This window comes from Ailuropoda melanoleuca, chromosome 4 (genome assembly GCF_002007445.2).
Source record: "Ailuropoda melanoleuca isolate Jingjing chromosome 4, ASM200744v2, whole genome shotgun sequence".
Lineage (NCBI taxonomy): Eukaryota > Metazoa > Chordata > Mammalia > Carnivora > Ursidae > Ailuropoda > Ailuropoda melanoleuca.
The window spans coordinates 36,239,626-36,261,511 of record NC_048221.1 but is presented as its reverse complement, the minus strand read 5'-3'; positions in this window follow the sequence as shown (position 1 = coordinate 36,261,511).

The window sequence follows — 21,886 nt, the reverse complement described above, 5'->3', positions numbered from 1 at the left end:
TTTGCATACATTTACGCACCATGCGAGACACTTCTACTGAAATTCAATTGTGACTGTGAATGCTTCAGACCAGATACAATTTTAACATTTTCTGCTACTGGAGTGAGAAGACCAAATAGCTATTTCAAATTCACATTTCCCTTTTCCAATTGATCGTGGCACTCCCCCTGGAACGCCCCCATGTTACAACAGCTCTAACTTTCCAATTCATTTTCACTGGAAAAGTCTAAACATGAAGCAATCCCTTCTACTCTACCAGTCACTGTGGTTCCCCTAAGGGTATTTTTGTGTTGAAGTAAGTCACTGAGTGGCAGACTGATAGCTTTTTGTCTTCCGAAGCTCATTGACTAAGAAAATAATACACATAACGGCAGCCTATTTCAACAATATCCCAAGGGGACACGAGTCTGTTGCCGCCCACTTTTAGTGATGGGGATAGAGAGGGTTAGGGAATAAAACACCTTGAGGGGGGCTACAGAAGAGAACATACCAATACTCTGGGTTTTGATGGAAAAAGTAAAAAAAAAATCGTAAAAACTGTGCCTCTTCAGAAAATATAGGATAAGGTACCTACTGTCACTTCTGATTAGAAGAGAGTTAGGAAAAAAGATTCCCGGTAATAGATATGTCACTGAATTTGTACATTGCTTTACTAAATGAAAATCCAAAAATGAAAGGGACATCAAAATGACTCTTTGTTATTCAGAGGACACCTGTCCATACTTTCAGACACTATCAATGCTCAATACCATACAGTTGAAATGATGCCTTTACATCCTCCCTCCAAGTGTTTGATACTATTTTTTTCCCTAATGGTATTGCAAACCAAGTGTTCAGGTTCAATTCAGAAACATTAAATTTGAAGGATAAACGTATTTCTGTGTCAGGTGTCATAACTATATCTTATATTTTATAAATATTTTCACTTTCACCTGTATAAAAGCAGCATAATTAGGAAAAAGGTTCAAGGAGCATGGAATTATATTTCTGTTTATGGTTTTATAAACACAGCTCTGCTTTACTTTCAGCTCTATAAACTGCAGCTGTAAAACATCTTTAACACTATTTGTTAATAACCTGACTTCATTTAAAATTGCTTCCTTCCTTCTGTACATGTTTCTTTCTTTTTTTTAAAGACTTATTTATTATTATTTTTTTTTAGAGAGAGAGAGAGCAGGGGGAGGGACAGAGGGAGAGAGAAAGAACAGACTCCCAGCTGAGCGCAGAGCCCAACCAGGGCTCCGTCTCACGACCCCAAGATCACAACCTGAGCTGAAATCAAGAGTTGGAGGCTCAACCAACTGGGCTACCCAGGCGCCCCTATATATATTTCTTTAAAAAAAACCCCAAAACTAATTTATATCTATTTTAGAGAACTAGCAAACTGAAAAATAGTTCATTTATGTCCTCAAACACAAAACTTCTAGGGCTTTGAGTTTAAAATGACAATAACATCAGAAAATAAAACAGTTTAGTGTGTGAAGAAGAAGAAAAAGAGGAGGAGGAGGAGGAAAAGACCATTTATTTAATTAGGCAACGGGATTATAAGCAATTATGTCTTAAATTTCTTTTATTGCAATATTCCATTGTGAAGTACAGCCTAAAAAAAAAACAATACCCAGAATTTATTTGGTATTTTATCATTTCTCAAGTGTTTTAATATTTCTTTATTTCCTTTTTTTAAATTTTTTTTAAAGATTTTATTTATTTATTTAGAGTGAGTGAGTGGGGGGAGGGGCAGAGGGAGAGGGAAAGAATCTCAAGAAGACTCCGAGCTAAACATGGAGCCTGATGTGGGGCTCAATCCCACCATCTCACATCATGAGATCATGACCTGAGCTGAAATCAAGAGTCAGAGGCTTAAATGACTGAGCCACCCAGGTGCTCCAATTTCTTTTTTTTCCAAGGACGCCATCAAGATGAGCAGAGGTTAAGGCCATTAGTCCCATTTTACGAATGGAGACAATGAAGTTCTTAGAAACCGAGACAAAGGAAAAGGTAAACACGTCTGTCCAGCATCTCAACTAGAGGGACAGATATCTATAAATGATCTTAATGGGAATCCTGAACGGACCACAACTCAGAATAATAGGGCATGTCACCCAGGCAACACCTCTAGCATCTAGCTCCTTTCTGCACTTCCAGAACCTGGAGCAGTGAGCAGAGGGACTAGTACCCCAGACATCCCCACCCCTTCTCAGGAGTCTGATCTCCAACTCCTTGGGGGCCCTCCTCCAAGCTTCTGGGTTTGAGAAACTCAATTTATTCCCTCTGTTTCTCTAGCCTCAGGCACGGTAACTGCTTCCTGTAGGTAGCTCTGTGCTACCCCAGTTTCCCCATTTTGATTTTTGAGTCCTCTCAGACCTACTTAACCAGTGCCCTTATGAAATCCTCTCTGTTCAAATACTGAATGCGCATCTGTGTTCCCAACTGGACCCTGGCTAATACAGACACGTTGACCATGAATGAGATGCACTCACTTGTACATTCTGTGACTCCAGTAACACAAAAGTTTACATTTTTAAGTGTCGCCTGGTTTAAGAAGCTAAATACTCATTCACGTTATTCTGGGTTCTCAGAGATTTGCCATGTGTGACCTTCAGTCAGACAGCAGCGAGCACCTGCTTTTCTTTCATGTTCCTCAAGTTCCAGTGCTAGCTTCTCTTCACATGAACATTTTCGAGAAAGAGGCCTACCCATCCCTGAAATGAAAACTTTGGTACTATACAGGTAGTTTACATTCACTCGTGCTCTTTATAATTACCTCCATCCTTGCACGTGTGACTGCCTCCAGAGGTACAAGTCCAACGGTTATATTTCTCTGGAATAGTGAAAAGAATCCCGCTAATCTACTATAACTTTAAGCATAAGGCATTTGAGGCCAATTCAGAAACAAAGCCAAATATGATTCAACTTCTCTAAGCCTCAGCTTGGTTTATATTTTGCAGTGCTTTAACTAACATCCTATTTCTAAAGATTTCAAGAGGTATGTGATATTTAGACAAAAACTAGTTCTAACAAAATAATATTCTAATGAGTTAAGTGTAAATGAATCAGAAACATAAGAACGATATTTCCCTTGAAACACACAGGGATTTAAAAGTTAATGGAAAAAGTGCTGCAACTCACATCTAGAATTTTTATTGAAACCAGGATGTTTGAATAAACATTAGACATTCAACTAACTCAAACTGAAATGGGGTTCACCAATCCTTAATTATAACAGTTTTCAAAATGATGAGGAAACATGTCACATTCAAGTTTCAGACAGAAAGCTTACTTGGCAGACATATTTCTGGTTCAAGAAACCTCTACAGTCATATTATGGCAACCAATTGAGATATTAAAACAGACAGTGAAGTTTTAAACTCAATCTGGCAAGCACCAGAAGAAAATAACTACCAATTGGAAACTTAAAAAATGAGAAAGAGTCAGGAGTATACTGACTAAGTTTTAGAAGGAAGTTAGAACAGGACACATAATTTAGAAAGACTATGTCTTCTTAAATGGGCTAATACTGAGCTAATCACATAAGAATCTGAAGAGTGGTATGTGTTCAGTTTCTCCCTGCTCATTCTGGGGATTGTAATTTCGAGCTGCAAATTGAAAAGGCTTCTAAGTGGGAAACAGACCGGTGATGGAATTTTAATGTCTCTGATGCCTAATGCCTGCATTAAACTAGTAGTGGGCCAACTGGAACTTCTATGACCAGGTGGTCAGCTTGGGACAGCAGAATGTGAATTCATAACAGCTTGAAAATCACCTTTGGGGTTGTCCGGAGCACTGGTTGAAATAAGTCAGAAGGAAAGCTAACTGCACCATGCTTGCAAAACCTTAACACGCATCAGCCAACCTTAGCTTCCATCAGAATCGCCTGGAAGCCTTGTTAAAGTGTACATTACTGGCTGCCACCCCCAGTTTTTGATTCAGGAGCTGTAGCTTGAAGCCCTAGAATCTGCATTTCTAATCATCTCCCAGGTGAAGCTGATTCTTCAGGTTTGGGCCATCCTTAGAGACCACGGAACCACACATGAATCACACATGATGGCTAAGGACCATTCTAAGCCACTATGAATGGAGAAGCCAGTTGGCAAGTGCAAACACCCTAGAAAAGGGCTCCAGGGTTTCCGCTCTAATTTGTTCCCTAACAGACCAGAGCTGCTTGAGAATTTGCCGAAAGAGAAATGGATGAACAATTTCACCACAAAATCAGCATAAATGCTTTTTAAATTAAATATGGCACACCCACAAAAAGGATTTTTAAAACAAACTGAGAGTAATCCCACTTGACCTTCTGTTGTGGGATAATTTTCAGAAATTCAGATTAGTCTGGTAGTCTAGTTTCCGAAATTGATCAATCTCTAAAATAATTGTGATTGCACCTGTTCCTGTGAGAGACAAGCTGATGTACAGCTTAGCCAACCCGCGTTGTTCTTCACCTTGCCACAACAGATTTTTCATCACCCCTCTTGCTCCTGGTGATTTCACAGAATCTCAAATGGATTGACCTCAGAAATCTAACTGAAGACATAGTTTCTACAGGAATCACTTCTCCAAGCTCTCGGGCAAGAGTTTCCATCCTTTTATTGAAGATCTTCAGGAATAGAAAACCAAATACCTCTCATGGCAAAACACTCTTCCTTTCTCAGGGAATGGACATTGTAGATGCCGACACCAGGCTTCTGTATCAATAGGAAATGTGTAACATTTACTCCCAGCAGGCGCACCTGGGTGGCTCAGTCAGTTAAGCATCCCACTCTTTATTTAGGCTCAGGTCATGATCTCAGCCTTCTGGTATCTAGCCCCATGAAGGGCTCTGCGCTCAGCGGGGACTCTACTTGAGAATTCTCTCTCTCTCTCTCTCTCTCCTTCTGCCCCTCTTCCCCTGCTCACATGCACTCGCACGTGCTCTCTCTCTCAAATAAATAAGCCTTAAAAAAAATTTACTCCCAGCGAAGGCCTCCTTCTTACCCCTTGCATCGGATGGATGCCCAGGTCCTTCTGTCGGCTCTACTGCTTTCACATGCGCTACCTTTGTATATGTCTGGGATGGTGTTTCTTGTTTTTTTTTTCTTTTTTTTAAAAGATTTTATTTATTTATTCGACAGAGATAGAGACAGCCAGCGAGAGAGGGAACACAAGCAGGGGTAGAGGGAGAGGAAGAAGCAGGCTCATAGCAGAGGAGCCTGATGTGGGGCTCGATCCCATAACGCCAGGATCATGCCCTGAGCCGAAGGCAGACGCTTAACCGCTGTGCCACCCAGGCGCCCCTGGGATGTTGTTTCTATATCCATTTGGATTTTTTTAAAACTGCAATAATAGTGACTTTTTTGGTGTACACATCTATAAATTTTAACACAAGTACAGATTTGTGTAACCACCACAGGCACCTACCGGAGAGTACCAAAACTACAAAAACTTCCGCATGCCATCCCTTAGTTATCACATCCTTTCCGCACCCCTAAACCCTGGCAACCACCGATCTACTCTTCATCACCAGATGAAGTCTGGTCAAGAATATTATAAATTATTATAAATATTATAAATGGAATCATACAGCCCAGGACCCTTTGAGACTGACTCCTTTCACTCAGCATATGCTTTGAGATTCATGCAAGTTGTCTTGTGTATCAGTTTCTACTTCTAATGGCTGAGGAGTTTTTCACTGTATGGATTCACCAGTTTGTTTTTCCATTTACCTTTTCCATTTACCTTTTCCAATTACCAGTATTTGGATTGTTTCTAGTTTTGGGTGATTATGAACAGATCTACTACAAAACTCATGCATGGTTTGTGTGTGTGTGAATGTAAGTCTTCATTTCTCCAAGGTAAATACACACTAGGGGATAGATTATAGAGTAACTATATACTTAATTTTATAAGAAACCACCAAGCTGTTTCCCAGAGTGGCTCCATCATTTTGCATTCCCATCAGCAGTGTTTGAGACTTTCAGTTGTTCCACATTCTCACCAACACTTGATGAGAGTCAATATGTTTCCTTTTAGTCTTTCTAATGGGAGTATAGGGCTATCTCATCTTGGGGTTAATTTGCATTTTTTTAATAGCTAGTGATACTAAACATTTTTTCGTGTGCTTACTTGCCTTCTGCATATCCTTTTTGGTGAACTGTCCAAGATTTTGCTTTGCTCATTTTAAAATTTCTCACTGTTGATTTTTGAGAACTCTCTATATCAATCGATATATTCCTGTGTTTTCTCCTATTTAGACCACCAATATGGTGGGTTGCATTGGTTGGTTTTTAAAGACTGAAGTCCCAGAATAAACCTCACTTGGTCATGGCATATTAATATTTAAATACTACTAAATTTGGTCAGCTAATATTTTCCAAGGACTTTTTCCTATGTTCATGAAAGATACTTGTCTATGGTTTGGGGGTTTTTTTGTTGTTGTTGTTGGGGTTTTTTTGTTTTTGTTTTTGTTTTTGGTACTGTTTTTGTTTGGTTTTAGTATTAGAGTAATTCCAGTGTCACAAAAGGTGTGGGGAGGTGTTCCTTCCTCTTTTCTCAGAGAGACTGAGCATAATTGTCATTATTTCTTCCTTAAATGTTAGGTGGAATTAGCCAGTGAAATCATTTGGACTTACAGATTTCTTTCTCAGAAGGTTTTAAATTCTGAGTTCAATTTTATTAATGGTAATAGATGATTCAGGTTACCTACTTCATATTGGGTAATACTGGAAATTTGTAGTTTTTTGTTTAGGGGGGTTTGTCAGAGAGAGAGAGGGGGAGAGAGAGAGAGAGAGAGAGAGCACTGGAGAGTGGGGGCAGGGGAGGGACAGAGGGAGAGGGAGAGAAAGAATCTGAAGCAGGTTCCATGCCCAGCACAGAGCCAGATAAAGAGTTCGATCTCATGCCCAACCGACTGAACCACCCAGGTGCCCTGGTAATTTGTAGTTTTTTAAATATGGTTTATTAAGTTGTTGAATTTTTGTATCCTGAATCGTATGTACTATACCCTTACTATTCCTCTAGTATCTGTAGTCATTATTTTTATTCCTGATATTCAGAATTTGTCTTTCCTCTTTTTTCTTCGTCAGTCTTGTTAAAGAATTATTAGTTTTATTGATCTTTAAAAAAAAACAGCTTTAATTGAATTTATTGTTTTTTTATTTTAAATTTCATTTATTTCCTCGCTTTTTATTATTTCCTTCTTCCTGCTTGTTTTAGGTTATTTTCTTCTTCTTTTTCTAGTTTCTTATGGAAGAAGTTTAGATATTTATTTAAGATCTTTCTTCGTTTGGGGGCACAAGGGTGGCTCAGTTGGTTAAACTCTGTGTTTGGCTCAGGTCATGATCCTAGGGTCCTGGGATCAAGCCCTGCTTTGGGCTCCCTGCTCAGTGGGGAGTCTGCTTCTCCTTTTCCCTCTGCTCCTCCCCCCTCTTTGTGCTCTCTCTCTCTTTCTCTCTCTCTCAAATAAATAAAATCTTTTTAAAAAATATCTTTCTTCTTTTTAACATAAGCACTCAATGCTACACATTTTCACTTAAGTACTGCTTTACCTACGACCCTCAAATTGTTATGTTTTTTACTTTTTATAGTTCAACATATATTCCAAATTTCCCTTAAGATTGCCTCTTTGACCCATGGATTATTGAGAAGTATGTTGCCTAATTTCCAAGTTTTTAGAGCTTTTTCTCTTATCTTCCTCTTATTAGTTTCTAGTATAAAACATTATGGTCATAGGATGGTACATGTTCTATTAATACAAAATCATTTTGTATGATTTCAATTATTTTAAATGTGTTAAGGTTTGTTTTATGACCTAGGATAAGATCTCTCTTGGGTAAGTTCAAAGTACTCTTAAAAATAATTTTATTATATATTTTTTTTTGATGCAGGGTTGAGTAAATGCCAGTTGGATTTCAGTTGGTTAATGGTATTATTCAGTTCTTCCACACCCTTGCTGATTTTATGTCTACCAGTTTTTTCAATTACTAAGAGAAGATTATTGGACTCTCCAACCGTAACTATGGATTTTTAAATTACTCTTCCCATTTCTGTTAGTTTTTACTTTATATATTTTGCAGTGCTGTGGTTACACGGACCCAGCGTGTGCAAGCATTTGGTAGGGGATATTGCATAGAGTTTACAATAACCTGACCAGATTTATATGGCTGGGGTAGCATTGCACAAGAAGAAAGAAGAAGGGAGAAAAGCAAAAGGTAATGGGAGAAAAGTGGAGAACAGATTATAAATACACTAATATACCGGTAACAGTTAGTTGGTGGGCAATGGGGAATAACTGGAGACTTTTAAGCAGAAAATAGCATAATCAGGTTGTTCTTTCATAAGTATAACTTGAAGAATAGTGTGGATAAAGTGCACAATCCCTTAGAGTGAAATGTGAACATAAATATAGAAATTGTTAAATTCTATCTGATAGACTTGAAAATCCAAAGATAGAAGGGATGTGATTTCTTAATTTTGGTCAGAGAACCATTAAAAAAGAAATGGACCTTGTATACACCTAGCAGTGCTGAAGTCTACTAAAGTTTTCTCAGTTATAAGTAGAAAGAGTAGAGAGAATTATTTTATATATAACTGTTTGGCATATTCATTACAGATTTAGCATTAAAAGTTTAATGGAAAGGCCAATTTGCCAATTTGCTTCCTGTCCCTGTGAATGGACTTATTAATAAATAATGCATATTGTTTAATGAGAAAAATGATGGTCAAGGTAAAAATATAAAACATTTTAATGGGATGCCTTTACAAAAGGTCATTGCCCTTTCTAAATATTTTTTGATGACTTCTTCCCAGGAAAGCTGTTTTTAAATGCACACACTTAAGCATACAATTAGTCCAAGCAGCCTAAGAATATCTAAGTGCACTTTGATAGGAATCCAAAATTGTCTCCAAAAATTCTTAGCAAGAGGCATAGGGATGGTCCAATACTTACGTAGTTATAAAGGTCTACAAATAAGAATAATAAATAAGTACTTCTCATTTAAAAAAAGGGCATAACAGGCAGTAACCAGGCAGGACAACAGGAAACAGTTGCGACGCCAAAGAAACACTGAAAAGAATTTGAAAAGGAATTATTTACAAAGATGTGGGCAAGGATCTGGGACATCAACAAGGAATGATGAAGCACGTCGAGGCTAGCAACAATGGGGCACTCACTCTTCTGACCTGAATGATGGAAGAGAAAGAGGTGCTTTCCAAAGGATGCCCAAGGGTAGCTATAGTTGAAGAAGAGAATCCATTTTGCACTCTACTCCCCAGCCGGGTATTAATTCATTCTCTTACCGCTTAGACCCTGCCATTGACCAAACCCAACAGAACGTGATCCATAAACGTAAGCTTCCCGGGGTGCAGAACAAAGTAGAAAAGTGTAGAGACTGGATTCGGGGCTAGGGTAGGCAGGCAACTGAAAGCATTAATAGGTACAGGAAATAAAAATGTTCTATGTACATATTATAATTGAAATAATTCCACCTCCACTCCCAATTACACACACACACATATATTCACACATATACTCACTTACTGGGTCTACTCATTAAGAATTTATTTCTAGGTCTCACGTGTACAATTTCTTTCACAAAAATTCAAGCCCTTGATTCTCCCACTGCCATTGAAAGATTAATGTTGCATATTAGAATTCCAAGCCCAGATGTTTCATCACATGGAGAAATTATGTTACCTTCTCATTTAGTGTAAGAACTGTCCTTGCCCTCTGTCCATCACCCTAACTGATGGGGCTTGGCATTGGGACAGCAAATGGACAAGCAACAGGTCTAAAACTCTGAAGTTCTGTAAGTGCATCTGATCATGCAACTCTGAAAGTAGCTAAATGTCTCAATGATTTAAAGTGCTTGAGGCTTTAAGTGGTTCATTCAGAAGGCACACCAAGATAATTCTGAGTCCTTATCTTTTTTTTATCATCACTTGATCACAATCCCTCTAATGAGATGAAGGGCTTCTTCTCAGTGAAATAGGGACTCAAGCATGCTTAAAGCAATTGAATTATGTGTCTTTTGTGCAGGTGCTTCACAGATTTGCTACTTTTTATATCCCTCGGGCTGGGGCAGAAACCCATTGGTCTTGTGCCCTGCTGACATGCTGGGACCTCACGCAGGGCTTGGCATACAGACGGTGCCCAATGGATTTTTTTGAATAAATTAACAAATGAACTAGACAGGCAACATGGCACTAGGAAGAACATTGCACTATGATCCAGGACTTACTCTACATCTTGGCTCTAGCTTTTTAGCTGTGTGGCGTCTTCAGGCAGATCGTTTAACTTTTCGGGGGCTCAGCCTCACAGCCGTAAAATAAAGATAAAAACCCATCTTAGATGGAGTTGCCAAAGCATCATGGAAAATGACATGTTTGAAACTGCTTAGAAACTGCAAGGCATTCTAACATACACACTATTTTTGCTACAAAAATTGGTGGCCAAATTCCAAAAATTAATTCTTGTATCTACTAAAATTAATGGTGTGCATGTCTTTGACTCAGCAACTCCACTTCTGGAAGTCCATACTGTATAGAAATAAATATGTGTAAGGACAGCAATGGTTATAATGACAAAAACAATGGGAAACAACTTGAATGTCTATTGGAAAACTCTCTCTCTCTCTTTCTCTACACACACACACACACACACACACACACAGACATATATTATGGTATATCTACACTACACAACTATACTGTCCAAACAGCAGGCACCAGCCAAATGTGGCTATGGAGCACTTGGAATATGGCTAATTCAAGTCCAGGTGTGCTGTGAGGACAAAGTATACACTGTACATCAAAGACAGCATGAAAAATGAGCATGTAAAATGTCTCATTTATAATTTTTATGCTGATTAAATGCTGAAGTGATATCTTGGATGTGTTGAGTTAATTAAAACATAATATTATTAAAATTAGTTTTTCCTATTTCTTTTTGTTTTTTTGATGTGGTTGATAGAAAATTTATAATTACATTTGTGACTTGCATTGTATTTTTATTAGAAAGCACGCTGTAGATCAGGAGTTGACCAACTCCGTAAAGGGCCCAATAGTAAATATTTTAGGTTTTGACAGCCGTAAAGTTTTTGTTGCAACAACTCAGCTGAGTTGAGGATACATAAACGAATGAGCATGACTATGTCCCAATAAGACTTAATAATTATGGATACTAAAATGTAAGTTTCATAAAATTTTTACATATCAGGAAATAGTTTTCTGTTTTAACTTCCCCCCAACCATTTAAAAATATAAAAATGATGCTTGGTTCAAGGAGTATGTGAAAACAAGTGGCAGGACATTTTAGACCACAAGCCATAGATTGCTTTAAACCATTCAACAGTATTGAAAAGAATGGAGCAGGTCTATATGGACTAGACGCACTTTCTCTAAACTAAAACGGCCTATTGCAGCACAACATGTAGACCAATATTTCATGTTTCTAAAAAAAAATGATTACGCTTATATGTTTACCTAGTGTTCTATGACCAGACCGCTATAGAAGGATACATACCAAACAGTTTGTCCAAACTGTTTACCACTGCACGTAAGATCGGAGGCGGAGAGGGTGACATCTGCCTATATAAGTGTTGCTAATGACTACCGCCATGTATGACTCATAACTAAATTTCTGATAAAAATAATATGTACTTAAATGTCAGAAACCATAAAAGTTCCATCACATATAGAAAAGGCTTCATCATTGAAATGTCGATATAGATGCTTATTTCCTGTGACAAGTTTTCTTTTTTTAAAAATATTTTATTTATTTATTTGACAGACAGAGAGACAGCTAGAGAGAGAGGGAACACAAGCAGGGGGAGTGGGAGAGGAAGAAGCAGGCTCCTAGCGGAGGAGCCTGATGTGAGTCTCGATCCCATAACGCTGGGATCATGCCCTGATCATGCCTAACGACTGCGCCACCCAGGCACCCCACAAGTTTCTTTTTACCACAACCACAACTACAAAAACTGGGGAGAACAATTTAGATGAGAACAAAAAATAATGGTATAAAACATTTTTAAGTACAAGGTATTATCGACCTTCTTTGCATTGCTTTTCCATTTGTACGTATCATTTGGCTCAAATTCTACCCTTTAAATGACTCGTGTGTACTATGACTAGTTATAAACACTTAAACATCATCTGGGTTCTTGTTAAAGGTATAATGGTTGTCCTAAGCTTTTATTTGTTCAGAACATAATTAACCACGTTATTTAGCAGACACCGTCATTTTCAGTTTGTACTCGTTATCTATTGCTCAATAGCAAATTACTCCCCAAATCTCAGAGGCCTAAAGCAGAAATAAAATATACTCTCTCACAATTCTTGTGCATCAAGAATTCGGGAGTAGTTTAGCTGTTGGCTCTGACTCAGTCTCTCCAAAGGCTGCAGACAAGCTATGAGCAAGGGCTGCAATCATTTGAAGGCTTGACTGGGGCCAGAGGATTCATTTCCATGATGGTTCACACAGATGACTATTGGCGGAAGGCCTCACGTCCTTGACACATGGACCCCTCCATAGGTCTGCATAATGATCTCATGGCACGGCAGCTGGCATCCCCCAGAGAGGAGTGACATAAAAGAGAAGAAGATGGAAGCTACAATGCCTCTTATGGCCCAGCCTTCAAAGTCATGCATCCACAATATCCTATTGGTTTACAGGTCAGCTCTCTTCAATGTGGGAAGGGACTACATAAGGGGTGTGGATATCAGGAAGCAAGAATCATAGGACACCACCTTGGAAACTGGCTACCAGCCAGTAGTCAAAAATATTTCGAGATAGCCAGAGGCATGGCCTAAATCTAGCTATTAGCCATGTGTTACAAATGGTAATCTAATTGCATTATTCTAATTTTGTTTGTAGCTGTATTGCAGGGGAAAAAAAATCTTTATGTTATATTGAAAGCATACTTAACTATAACTTGTCAAATATATGACAACCAACAAATCAGTGCTGTTAAAACACTTAGAGAATTCAGGGAATTTTATACAAGCAAATTATCTAACTGCATAATTCACACGCAGACGTGAAAAAATACAAGTAGTAAAGCATTAAATGGAGCAAAATTATATTGTAAAAATTACCTGTTTTAGCTTATTATTTTCCTGACAAAGTGGTATAGCATAAAAAGTACAAGAATTCATCTGGTAAAGAGTTAAGTTACTAACCAGTGTATAGAATGTATTTTTGGAAAAGAGATTCATATGCACAGAAAAAAGACTGGAAGGATATACACTGACATGAACAGTGGTATGCCTGGGTGTTTGCATTGGGCATGATTGTTCTCCTTCTTGCTTGTGTGTTTTTATCTATGATGTTCACAGAGAACATGCATTAATCAATTTTATAATAAGCAAAGACTCATGTAAAAATGCTCATAGTCTGTTTTTCTGGCATGCATTAAGTCATTTCTGTTCCTAAATTGCCTTTTGAATAATTTTATTTGATATCCATAAATCACTCTTAAAAACCAAGAAAAGATAAGTTACCTATTCTAACATTTATCCCTGAGGCCACTAGAAGCTAATTGTGAACCTGTGAAACAAGAAGCAAATTTCATGTACATTACCTTACTGTTATGCTCAATAAGGTCAAAGGTAAAGGTTTTGCCTCTTTCTGGTCCATAAAGTATGGATTGCTATTTTCGAAGTACATCAACACTGGTAATAGCTATTCCCATTAGTCAGTCGTATAATCTTATGAAATATTGACATGATAAAACAATGCAACTGAGAAAAAACCAATAGAGCACACGTTTTATTGACAAATAAATGCACAGGCTTAAATTGTCTCTCACCACCTTTATACCTGATTGACATGCTATCAGAAAAATAAAGATTTAAGCTGGCCAAGATCAATGATTTCAAAATGATTCTTTAGTGCTTCATCAGATAAAAATACAAATTCAATCCAATCATAATTCACATTTGGGTTCATGCCACTTTGACAGTTACATTTTATGGCAAAATGTACTTTAATTTTATATTCAAACCTTTTCCCAGCTTTTCTTAGAGAATTCACTTTTTAATTTATGATACTTCCTTGCTCAATTCAAGCTTCATTCACTTTTAGATACTTTGGAAAGATAAATAACTGACAAACGCTGCCATTCATGAGTAATGTACTGCCCGTAACTTAAGAAAATAAAATAGGTGCACAAAGAGATATATTTGTGTTACAAATAAATATGTATCATATGTAAAAGTAATAACAATGTATTAGAAATATGTCATCAAAATGCTTTCCTATTTTTCTGAGCTTAAATTATATACTGTAATATATTGTTAGGTCACACACATTTTAGGAATGAAATACCTCAGTTGTGGCTTATGCTGAATATAACTATGTTTGAATGTAAAGTGTGCAAGTTAAGCCACATATTTACATCTGATTACAGGCTGCTACTTTCCATATGTACCCATTGATAAATACTTTTTCTTTTCCTTTCTTTTTTTTGCTAAAATATGTCATCACAACATTAATCAACAAAAAACTTGCAAGTGAGGACATCTCCGTGTAGCACTTGAAACTTTTCTGCAGTGTATAGGCCACGGCACAATGAGTGCTCTTTATAACAGTAACACTAACCATTTATTGAGTACTTTCTACATGCCAGGAATACTGCTAAATAGATTCTTCCACGTGTGTTACTATTTCCTTTAATCTTGTAACCTCCTGTCAAGGTGGGAAATATGACTTCCACTTCACCGAGGAAGAAACTCACATCAGTCTGAACCCAAAGCCTGATTTCTTAACGGCTATGCCACGAAAAACTAATTAATGTGTGTATATTGGTGCCCTATATACTTGTTTTTCTCGGTTATTCACAAGTGGGATCATTAATAGGCACATCACTCACCTGATGTCAAGGACTTATATCGAAGTCAGAGACTAGAAGCTTAAAGTAGCCCTTTAGAGGACCTGCCTTGCAGAGCCAACCTTTAAAGAAATTGCAAACATTGCACATCCTCTCCTATTTAGTCTCTAGATCTGATTATAAGCAGAACATTTCAGGCATGGTCAAAAATCACAAATTCTACTACCTTGAGCTCACCAAACCCTGTTCTTCCTTTTAGTGATTGGGATGAAATAAACAATAGAAGGGAATAGTGAACATGAAGGTGACTTCCCCATAGCCATGCTGCCCTAGACAAGGGACTAAGCCAATCATGGTCATGCCGCCTTCCTCCTCCCCACCACTGCCAGTCAGTGAGAGTCTTTGTCCATGAGACATACAGAGAAATCGCACTGGAGCTAGAGGGTCGCGTCTGGGCAAAGTTCCTGCCCCTAAGACAGAACCAAAGGGAGAGATAAAATTTTTCTTTCTTCTAGATACCCTTGTGACTGGATAGAAAACAGACTTCCGAAACATTTTGTTGCCAGACTGAAATAAAGCTATCCTTAAGAATGACTCCATGAAGAGACGAAGAGCCTGAGCTCTTTGATGACATCATTAAACCATTGAGAATACCAGACTTAGAACTTATCTAACCTCTAGGTTCCCTGTTAAGTGAGATAATCTATCTTCTATATTTTTAAAACTAGTTTGAGTCAAGTTTCTGTTACTTACACCCACAAGCACCATACTTTCTATCCATGGTGACCAAATAACGGTCATACACTCGGGCATTCAAGATTCTTCTTAAATGACTAGCGTTCCACTTACTACACCTGAGTAAAAAATTATCCCAAAGCTTAGTGGCATAAAACAGCAAGCTATTGTGCTCACTGATTCTCTGGATCAGGAATCTGTAGGACAGGGCACAGAGGGAAGTGTGTTTCTGTGTTTCATTGCATCTGAGGCCTCTGAGAGAGGCTTGAAAGTCCTTGGAGTCCTCAGAGTCCTTGAAGGCTGAGGGCTGGAGTCATCTAAAGGCTCATTCAGCCAAGTGCCTTATGACTGTGCTGGCTATTGGCTGCAAAGTTGGTTGAAGCTGCTATGTGGAACATCTACACGTGGCCTCCCCACGTGGCCTGAGCTTCCTCAAACCATGGTAGCTGAGTTCCATGGGTGAGCATCCCAAAAGAGAGTGAGGACCAGGCGGAAGCCACATCACCTTTGAAAAGCTTATATCAGGAGTTACCCAGTGTCACTTTCACGGCATTCGACTGCTCGTGGCAGTTACCAAGTTCCACCCAGTTTCAAGCAGAAGGAACAAGGAAATGCCACCATCACATTGGAAGAATGGCACATAGGATGGGATTGGAAAGCAATCTGCTACGGTTTGCCTTCTGGCCACGATCATTCACATCTCTAGCATGTGCAAAACATACACATTTCTCTCCTGAAACCTTCAAGTCTGATTACAAAATCAGGTCAAAGTCAAGGACCTTCACACATGAATCAGGTTCAGGTACAGAAGCAGCTCCTCAAACACACTTTCTTAAATATAGCCCCTTCTGTACATTCCTCTCCATCCTAAGACCTGTGAATCAGAGGAAAGTAATCTAACCTTGACGCATCCAACATGCAATGGTGGAATTGACACAAAGTAACTGCTACAGTTGGTCCCTGCTCATTAAGGTGGGACAGAGGAGACCTGTTTAAGATCCTTAAAAGCCCTGTCATTTGTTTGAAGCACCACCTTAAACCTTTCTTCGTTCTTAATAAAGAGTTTTACAGTCACACTCCTGCATTTGTCTTTATAAAATGTTTTCTTGACATTATCCTGGATTTGATCCCCGGCTGGAAAACATTTCCTAATTTGAGAATCTTAGAGAGTCTGGAATGAGAAACGGTTTTACTTTGAAAATTGGAAAAGCCTGGCTCCTTTATGTTTGCTATAAATTTTACTCAAAAACTGAACAAGTTCATAAGGTACCTTCCCTATTTTCCGCATTCCTACAGGTAACTGTGTTGATAAACTTTCTACCCCCTACACCACTAACAAAAGTCCTTGACTTTCAGCTTCCAGTATCATTTCCCTCATGTTCTTTTAAGAACTCACCAGTAGTCTCTTGGAGGGTATGACTTCTGCTACCCATGTATCCTTCTCAAGGATACCTGCCAATTCTGCTACCCATGTATCCTTCTCAAGGTCCTCCACGAGACCTGCCAGGTCTCCACAAAGAGTATCTTCATGGCCCTTCCAATTTCATCGACCTCTTAGTCCCAAAGCCACGTCCATACACTTGAGATTTTTGTTATGGTACTTCTTCACTTTAATACAAAATATATTCTTGTTATGATGGTTACATATCAAATTACCCCAAAACTTATAGGCATAAAACAATCAGTTAATTGTGCTCACAGAATTATGACAGGGCACAGCCGAGGCNTAAATGCCAGTTGGATTTCAGTTGGTTAATGGTATTATTCAGTTCTTCCACACCCTTGCTGATTTTATGTCTACCAGTTTTTTCAATTACTAAGAGAAGATTATTGGACTCTCCAACCGTAACTATGGATTTTTAAATTACTCTTCCCATTTCTGTTAGTTTTTACTTTATATATTTTGCAGTGCTGTGGTTACACGGACCCAGCGTGTGCAAGCATTTGGTAGGGGATATTGCATAGAGTTTACAATAACCTGACCAGATTTATATGGCTGGGGTAGCATTGCACAAGAAGAAAGAAGAAGGGAGAAAAGCAAAAGGTAATGGGAGAAAAGTGGAGAACAGATTATAAATACACTAATATACCGGTAACAGTTAGTTGGTGGGCAATGGGGAATAACTGGAGACTTTTAAGCAGAAAATAGCATAATCAGGTTGTTCTTTCATAAGTATAACTTGAAGAATAGTGTGGATAAAGTGCACAATCCCTTAGAGTGAAATGTGAACATAAATATAGAAATTGTTAAATTCTATCTGATAGACTTGAAAATCCAAAGATAGAAGGGATGTGATTTCTTAATTTTGGTCAGAGAACCATTAAAAAAGAAATGGACCTTGTATACACCTAGCAGTGCTGAAGTCTACTAAAGTTTTCTCAGTTATAAGTAGAAAGAGTAGAGAGAATTATTTTATATATAACTGTTTGGCATATTCATTACAGATTTAGCATTAAAAGTTTAATGGAAAGGCCAATTTGCCAATTTGCTTCCTGTCCCTGTGAATGGACTTATTAATAAATAATGCATATTGTTTAATGAGAAAAATGATGGTCAAGGTAAAAATATAAAACATTTTAATGGGATGCCTTTACAAAAGGTCATTGCCCTTTCTAAATATTTTTTGATGACTTCTTCCCAGGAAAGCTGTTTTTAAATGCACACACTTAAGCATACAATTAGTCCAAGCAGCCTAAGAATATCTAAGTGCACTTTGATAGGAATCCAAAATTGTCTCCAAAAATTCTTAGCAAGAGGCATAGGGATGGTCCAATACTTACGTAGTTATAAAGGTCTACAAATAAGAATAATAAATAAGTACTTCTCATTTAAAAAAAGGGCATAACAGGCAGTAACCAGGCAGGACAACAGAAAACAGTTGCGACGCCAAAGAAACACTGAAAAGAATTTGAAAAGGAATTATTTACAAAGATGTGGGCAAGGATCTGGGACATCAACAAGGAATGATGAAGCACGTCGAGGCTAGCAACAATGGGGCACTCACTCTTCTGACCTGAATGATGGAAGAGAAAGAGGTGCTTTCCAAAGGATGCCCAAGGGTAGCTATAGTTGAAGAAGAGAATCCATTTTACACTCTACTCCCCAGCCGGGTATTAATTCATTCTCTTACCGCTTAGACCCTGCCATTGACCAAACCCAACAGAACGTGATCCATAAAGGAAAGCTTCCCGGGGTGCAGAACAAGGTAGAAAAGTGTAGAGACTGGATTCGGGGCTAGGGTAGGCAGGCAACTGAAAGCATTAATAGGTACAGGAAATAAAAATGTTCTATGTACATATTATAATTGAAATAATTCCACCTCCACTCCCAATTACACACACACACACATATATTCACACATATACTCACTTACTGGGTCTACTCATTAAGAATTTATTTCTAGGTCTCACGTGTACAATTTCTTTCACAAAAATTCAAGCCCTTGATTCTCCCACTGCCATTGAAAGATTAATGTTGCATATTAGAATTCCAAGCCCAGATGTTTCATCACATGGAGAAATTATGTTACCTTCTCATTTAGTGTAAGAACTGTCCTTGCCCTCTGTCCATCATCCTAACTGACGGGGCTTGGCGTTGGGACAGCAAATGGACAAGCAACAGGTCTAAAACTCTGAAGTTCTGTAAGTGCATCTGATCATGCAACTCTGAAAGTAGCTAAATGTCTCAATGATTTAAAGTGCTTGAGGCTTTAAGTGGTTCATTCAGAAGGCACACCAAGATAATTCTGAGTCCTTATCTTTTTTTTATCATCACTTGATCACAATCCCTCTAATGAGATGAAGGGCTTCTTCTCAGTGAAATAGGGACTCAAGCATGCTTAAAGCAATTGAATTATGTGTCTTTTGTGCAGGTGCTTCACAGATTTGCTACTTTTTATATCCCTCGGGCTGGGGCAGAAACCCATTGGTCTTGTGCCCTGCTGACATGCTGGGACCTCACGCAGGGCTTGGCATACAGACGGTGCCCAATGGATTTTTTTGAATAAATTAACAAATGAACTAGACAGGCAACATGGCACTAGGAAGAACATTGCACTATGATCCAGGACTTACTCTACATCTTGGCTCTAGCTTTTTAGCTGTGTGGCGTCTTCAGGCAGATCGTTTAACTTTTCGGGGGCTCAGCCTCACAGCCGTAAAATAAAGATAAAAACCCATCTTAGATGGAGTTGCCAAAGCATCATGGAAAATGACATGTTTGAAACTGCTTAGAAACTGCAAGGCATTCTAACATACACACTATTTTTGCTACAAAAATTGGTGGCCAAATTCCAAAAATTAATTCTTGTATCTACTAAAATTAATGGTGTGCATGTCTTTGACTCAGCAACTCCACTTCTGGAAGTCCATACTGTATAGAAATAAATATGTGTAAGGACAGCAATGGTTATAATGACAAAAACAATGGGAAACAACTTGAATGTCTATTGGAAAACTCTCTCTCTCTCTTTCTCTACACACACACACACACACACACACACACAGACATATATTATGGTATATCTACACTACACAACTATACTGTCCAAACAGCAGGCACCAGCCAAATGTGGCTATGGAGCACTTGGAATATGGCTAATTCAAGTCCAGGTGTGCTGTGAGGACAAAGTATACACTGTACATCAAAGACAGCATGAAAAATGAGCATGTAAAATGTCTCATTTATAATTTTTATGCTGATTAAATGCTGAAGTGATATCTTGGATGTGTTGAGTTAATTAAAACATAATATTATTAAAATTAGTTTTTCCTATTTCTTTTTGTTTTTTTGATGTGGTTGATAGAAAATTTATAATTACATTTGTGACTTGCATTGTATTTTTATTAGAAAGCACGCTGTAGATCAGGAGTTGACCAACTCCGTAAAGGGCCCCATAGTAAATATTTTAGGTTTTGACAGCCGTAAAGTTTTTGTTGCAACAACTCAGCTGAGTTGAGGATACATAAACGAATGAGCATGACTATGTCCCAATAAGACTTAATAATTATGGATACTAAAATGTAAGTTTCATAAAATTTTTACATATCAGGAAATATTTTTCTGTTTTAACTTCCCCCCAACCATTTAAAAATATAAAAATGATGCTTGGTTCAAGGAGTATGTGAAAACAAGTGGCAGGACATTTTAGACCACAAGCCATAGATTGCTTTAAACCATTCAACAGTATTGAAAAGAATGGAGAAGGTCTATATGGACTAGACGCACTTTCTCTAAACTAAAACGGCCTATTGCAGCACAACATGTAGACCAATATTTCATGTTTCTAAAAAAAAATGATTACGCTTATATGTTTACCTAGTGTTCTATGACCAGACCGCTATAGAAGGATACATACCAAACAGTTTGTCCAAACTGTTTACCACTGCACGTAAGATCGGAGGCGGAGAGGGTGACATCTGCCTATATAAGTGTTGCTAATGACTACCGCCATGTATGACTCATAACTAAATTTCTGATAAAAATAATATGTACTTAAATGTCAGAAACCATAAAAGTTCCATCACATATAGAAAAGGCTTCATCATTGAAATGTCGATATAGATGCTTATTTCCTGTGACAAGTTTTCTTTTTTTAAAAATATTTTATTTATTTATTTGACAGACAGAGAGACAGCTAGAGAGAGAGGGAACACAAGCAGGGGGAGTGGGAGAGGAAGAAGCAGGCTCCTAGCGGAGGAGCCTGATGTGAGTCTCGATCCCATAACGCTGGGATCATGCCCTGATCATGCCTAACGACTGCGCCACCCAGGCACCCCACAAGTTTCTTTTTACCACAACCACAACTACAAAAACTGGGGAGAACAATTTAGATGAGAACAAAAAATAATGGTATAAAACATTTTTAAGTACAAGGTATTATCGACCTTCTTTGCATTGCTTTTCCATTTGTACGTATCATTTGGCTCAAATTCTACCCTTTAAATGACTCGTGTGTACTATGACTAGTTATAAACACTTAAACATCATCTGGGTTCTTGTTAAAGGTATAATGGTTGTCCTAAGCTTTTATTTGTTCAGAACATAATTAACCACGTTATTTAGCAGACACCGTCATTTTCAGTTTGTACTCATTATCTATTGCTCAATAGCAAATTACTCCCCAAATCTCAGAGGCCTAAAGCAGAAATAAAATATACTCTCTCACAATTCTTGTGCATCAAGAATTCGGGAGTAGTTTAGCTGTTGGCTCTGACTCAGTCTCTCCAAAGGCTGCAGACAAGCTATGAGCAAGGGCTGCAATCATTTGAAGGCTTGACTGGGGCCAGAGGATTCATTTCCATGATGGTTCACACAGATGACTATTGGCGGAAGGCCTCACGTCCTTGAC